Here is a 6124-nt window from a genome sequence, read left to right as displayed (position 1 = left end):
CAGCAGAAAAGGGAATGTTTAACTTAACACTGTGAGCGCTGCCTCGAATCAAGCTGCGGCCACGGGGCATTCTGGGGAAGCGGCCAGTCTGAAGAACGCACAAGTCTGCTCTGATGCATGCTCAATAAAGAGGGCGGGGTGAGAACAACATCCGGGGATTTGATGCGTTCTCGATCTGGCGTTCTTGAGAATTGGAACGGTACTCGGGCTGAGGCTGATGACGTGCCACGAGTACACGAGCACATGAGAACGCTCAAGAACGCATGTTGAGAAACGCCCCATATTTTAGTACAAAGATTGAAGTTTAAAAAGGAATTATAGGGGACCAACCAGGGGCCCATTAAGGAAAGTGGGGAAATGGCTACTACTGTATGGACCAGTATGCACACTAAGGTTCTGAGTGTGTAAAAAAGCTTTTTTTGATTAGGAGATTAATATTATAAAGCAAATTTGGAAGTTTCCAGACTATTTAACCTCCCAATGAGAGGATCAATTCCACTATGAAAAGGAGCAACCCTGGTCAATGTGTTAGACACAGACGAAAACCAACATAGACAACTATCATTGAGTAGTACTAGCCAATCTTAACCCTTTAAAGCCCGATCCAAGAATAAAACAAAACAGAAAATTACTTTTTTTTGGTTTGAATTCCTTATTTGCCATTTTAACAAAATAATAATAATTATTACTATGCCATAAGTCAAGATAATTTTTTGTGTAGTCTTCTACTGGCTGTTATCAGGTATATCTGATTGTTTACAATAGGATTTTGGGCAAAGTTTTTACCATTAAATTATGCAAAAGGTATCGGATGCAAAACATTTCAGAAACCGTATGTATCAAATACGATACATTTGGCATTATAGGGTTAAATGCATTCTTTATCAACACAGCTATGCCCATAACACCTATAACACCTGTAGACATAACAATTCTATGAAAGCAGACATGCTAACAGGCTGGGCTACTCAATAGATCAACTGTTTTTAGTGGTGAGACTGATGTAAGTCCTTACCATAGCCTTGAAAAACCTTGTGATCATTGCCTGAAACGCCTTCCTAAATCTGTAACAGTGCTTTTAAATTTGTACCAAACAAAAAAAAACAAAAAATGGACACTCCAACAGAGGCTGTACTGCATGTCCTCCTTGTTTGGATAAACTGCAGTTAAGTTGGACACCTCTGAATAAAGGATGTTTTAACTGTTCAGTTGCAGTGCGGCTCTTTGCTCTGGATACGTTCAGGCACTGAGGCAGATGAAGCAGCAGAGCTGTTTCCCAGAGACTAGCCTCAGCCAAAATACAGTACAGTATGCACACAAGTTTTACCACTCCACACGCAGACACAGGAACACTTTATGGAAGAGGCTTTAATGTGCACATTGTGTGTTTCTTTTTCCTCTGACATCTTGCGAGTGCTGCATGCATGTCATTAATCGAGTCTCCAGCTCCCTGGAGTGGTTAGCTCTGCTTGCACTGGGAAGATCGAGGGGGGAGATAGTCTTTGTGTGTGTGTGTGTCAGCGTGTGCTCTTCACACACACATGCACACAAGCCCTGACCGCCTGATGATTATGCTTGATCAGTGTCAAACACAAACTACTGCAGCGGGTGCTTTGAAAGGGAATATATTGTGCACTCAGGCTTTTTTCTGGCCCTTAGCTCTGCTCTTACAGAGCATGGTGATTTATCCAATTCCGCCAGATCTGAGAAATGTAATTTTTTTTAGCTTTTTATGTTGGGAATCAAGTAGCTCTGCCTGCAAATTCATCCTAATTCAAGATACAACAAAACATATCTTTACAAAGGGGGTTAAAAAAAAAGCGCTCCATTAGTAATAAGATCAAATCTGATTCTTTTCTACATGACTATAAAGGACACACTTTTAAACAAACTCAAATATAATAAGTTTCTAAAAGGTTGACGTCAAGATAATTTCAGCCATTTTGACCCACCTTCTCTTTTGCTGATTTGTCCTTCAAACTATCAGCTTATACCCGCGAACAACGTGTAAAAATACTGGACAGAGGCTTGATATTTTAGTTAAATAAAACATTTTCCCATCAGTATTTAACACATACCACCTTTATAGGGCAAGTTACCGTTTTGGATCACTTGTATACCCTTATAAATGGATTCCCCCCCGTCCCTCAGTGAGGTCAAGAAGCACAAGATTATATCCAACCATTCAGCAAAGATACTGCTACGTGGATGTGCATGTTATATTAGCATTTGACCAATTAGACGAGCCCTTGAATTAAGGCTGAAACAATTAATGGGATTAATTGTGGTTAATCGATAATTGAAATAATCTTCAGCTACTTTATTGCTAATTGATTAATCGTTACATGGAGTTTAGAGACTGTGAAACATGCCTTTAGCTGACAGAGAGACCCACTTAGAGCAGTAATCAAACCAAGATTGTAAAAAATATATATAAATATTGTGCATAAGATTTAAAAGAAATGTTTTCCTCTGTCAATATGCACTATCCAGAGAATTTCACCTGGTTTGATATTGTAAAATATCTTCTTTAAGGAATCTTTTGCTATTCAATATTTTTGATTAATTGAAAAAATAATCGACAGATTAATCGATTTGCAAAACAATTATTAATTGCAGCCCTACCTTGAATGATTTTTTTCACTACTGTAAATTAATTTGGAAAAAAAGGTAACAAGTTAAACCAAAAAGTTAACAGTTAAATGAAAAAGTGAAAAGTTAATAAGCTATGTTAATAAAATTGAAAAACTTAAGTGCCTGTATCGGCATTAATGTTCTAGGGTTATGCTGTAACATGAAAAAAAATTGTTTTTTTTTTCACTCTGAATTCCTTATAGAAGCACTTTTATTTTTCTTAATATATTAAGGCAAGTGTCTGTTTCTTGTTATTGCATTGACCATAATATTTTAAATGTTAAGGTCTTGTCTTGTCGACCAATAACACTCTTAGCTTGAAATTTTGATATTCAAGAATTTCACTGAGTGCCCTATAAAGGGACACACACAGACCTCCCATTCCCACAAAGTAGTATGACTGCTGATGTGACTTCTTAGTGTTTATCAAGCTGCTCCAGTATTAAATCAAAGGAAAGATGCAGAACCTGAATCTTCTCCTCCTTTGTGAATCAGGCAGAGGATGCATCACTTTGATAAAGAGACTCTCACCTGAATGATCTGCCTTAAAGCTGCAGAAATCGACCTTTAGTTGCTTTTAACTGTAGACAGCCCACCCTCTGTGCAGACTAACCTCATAGTTTATCAGTTTCTTTCAGGAATCTTTGCTAGATTAAGTTATAACCCTTGTTTTTTAAAAGAAAACCCCACAATGGCCACAGAAATAATTGAATTTGACAAAACTAATCATAAGAAAAATGAAAAATAAAGTCAGAAATTTCTTTTAAACTATTCTCCTGAAAAATGATATTTCAAAATAAAGTCGTAAAACAGGCCTGGACAGAAATGATGGTGCCCACATCTTAATTGCTGCAATCAAATGATTTAACTCTTAATGAGACTTCTGCACCTGTTTGCATGCATTTTGGCCAATTCCTCATGAGCAAAACACTCCAATTGTCAGAGGCTTGATCAAGACAACATGTTTCAACTCCTTCCATAGACGATCAATAGGTTTTACAGTAGGTCAGGGTTCACAGAAGGCAACTTTAGAATAGTCCAATGTTTTTCTCTTAGCCATTCGTAGGTTGTTTTTAGCTGTGTTGCTAAAAACCCATGACCTGCTACTGAGTCCAAGCTTCTTTTTAAGATTATTTTCTACGCTCTAGTGGCTTTTATTTTAGTTATTTTGGACAGTAGGGAGACAGGAAATGAGATTGGAAATGGGAAGCTTTTTCCATCTTTCACAGTAGGAACACTGTTCTTTTCTTGATATGCTTCATTTTTTTCATCTGTCAACATAGAGCCAGCTTTGTCTCATCTTTCTAAAGGACATTCTCTCAAAAGCTTTGCTGCTTTTCGACATGTAGTTTGGCATCTTCCAGTCTGGGTTTTTTTTTATGGTGTCCTCCCCTCTTTGGCTCAAACAACGATAGATGGTACGATCTGAGACTGCTATTCCTTTACCTCATTTTCTGGGCTTAACTGTTTCCATGAGTCACGTTCAATAATCTACTTCTGCAGTCTAACACATCTAATATGTGTTAAAGGTACCAGCTGACTCAATTAACATCAATAAATGTATTTTTAAAAGGGTTCCTTAACTGTCTAAACTGTCTATGTTGTTCAAGTATTTTTAATTTCTGAAAAATCTTGGGCAAAGAGAAGGAGACTGTCCTTGTTTATGCACCATTCATCCATCTCCTTGGAGTATCTGACGAGTTCTAGAATCTCTGACACAGAAATAAATGATCTTGAGATAATGATGCATCCTGGTGGTTTAAGCAGAAGAAGGGGACAGAGGTTAGGGGTCAACCGAATTGGAATTGCTCGATAAACATATTGAAACTCTACAATGTAAATAACACAGGGAGGAATGAAGTGAATTTCTAGTCCTTTTGACTGACTTTTGTTGACTTAAGTTTGCAAGTAACTGTGCCATTGTTACTCAATGTTTTGACATGTGTCCATATGTTGGTCCGGGGAAAAAAGGGGGACAAAATGAAGGCGAGTTTTATTTGTTTTCCAGAGGCATTTGAGCAAGGAGAGGCTCTTTCAGGGAAGTGTTTCTTGTGGCGGGGCGGACCTTGCTGCTGAGCACAACGCGATAGGGGTAAATATTTGTATCTCAGCGGTCGATGAACAGTGCTGAGGTCAGTCGTCTGGAATCCCCGGGTTGTTTGGAGACCACTGTTGTTACAGTTGGTCTTTTTTTGGGGTAAAAAGAGGAGTCATGGGAGAGAGGAAGGGAGCAGCAGACTCCCATGGGGAGAAAACCGAGCCCTTAACTGCTAAGTGTAAAGAATATAGGAAAAGGAGCGTGAAGTTTGTGGATAAGAATACGCAACTGATACAAACCGTGAAATTATGATTTGTTTTGAAGCACTTTAAAAAGCCAGACTTCCTTTGGATCTTTTTAAGTGATTTTGATCAAAAGCTGTCCAGGCTTTTTGAAAAATGTCTTTCTCAAATTTATCTCTCATTTCATGGCAGCACATTGTCCAGTTTGCCAACCACACAAGGTAAAAAGAAGTGTCAGGCCTAAATATTATTTCCTGCAGCTGAACAGTATAATCATGTTACATTTCTAAAGAACAGAAAGGAAATGTACAAAAACCCCTGACCTAAGAAAAAACAAAAAAAACAGGCATTTAATCCTTCGCCTAATGCAGTTTTATGCAAATTGCCCTTGGTAGTCAATAATTGTGGCTAAAGTGGCTTTTTTCAGGCAAAATGAAAAGCTATAGCAAAATTTTGGGTAGGTTTTTTTTTTTTATCTAACTTGGACAAGCTAAACTAGTTAAACTGAAACTAACTAAAATAAAAATTGAAGTAAATGGAACTTCCAAAAGGCCTCTAAACACTTAACCCCACCCACTTACCTTCTGTCCCAATGGAGCACCCGCCATATTAAGGACCATCCGAAACCATGTAGTGGGTAGGGAGGAAGGACCGTTCAGCCTTTAAATAGCATGTGGTAACAGATTTAATGTCAACCTAATGGCAGATGCTTTTTGCCGCATCTTTGTCATACAAAACCACAAACTAGGTCTTCTTTAAAATAGTTTTTTCAACTGTATAATTTTTATAATTTATTTGACAAAGGGCCAAAAAAAAAGACCAAATTGCAACCTGTGCCACAGAGCTACAGCCATAGCAGCGGCTGCTTTCTTTATTTCTGGTGGAAGGAAGATGCTGTCCCACCCTGATTACCCCGGCTATGGTAGTGTAACTTCACTGGGGGTGACACTTGATAGTGAAGGGGTGGAGCCAAAACCAGTTTTAGTAAATTAGGCTAAACCACAACTGAACTCAAAAGCTAAGATAAACCTCATTAGTATTAACTGAGCTCAAGTTAAGATAAACTAAACTAAGCTCAGATAGGCTTAATTAAGCTAAACTACGGAAGAGGATTAGGGCCACAAACGTTAACTGATTTTTAAATTTTATTTCAGTTTAATATAGGAAAAAAAGTCAGAATTCAGACTTTTTTCTCAGAATTCAGACTTTT

Source organism: Cyprinodon variegatus, unplaced genomic scaffold (genome assembly GCF_000732505.1).
Source record: "Cyprinodon variegatus isolate N-32 unplaced genomic scaffold, C_variegatus-1.0 Scaffold63, whole genome shotgun sequence".
In the NCBI taxonomy this organism is placed as follows: Eukaryota; Metazoa; Chordata; class Actinopteri; order Cyprinodontiformes; family Cyprinodontidae; genus Cyprinodon; species Cyprinodon variegatus.
The sequence above is the reverse complement of the archived record's forward strand: the minus strand, read 5'-3'. Positions refer to the sequence as shown.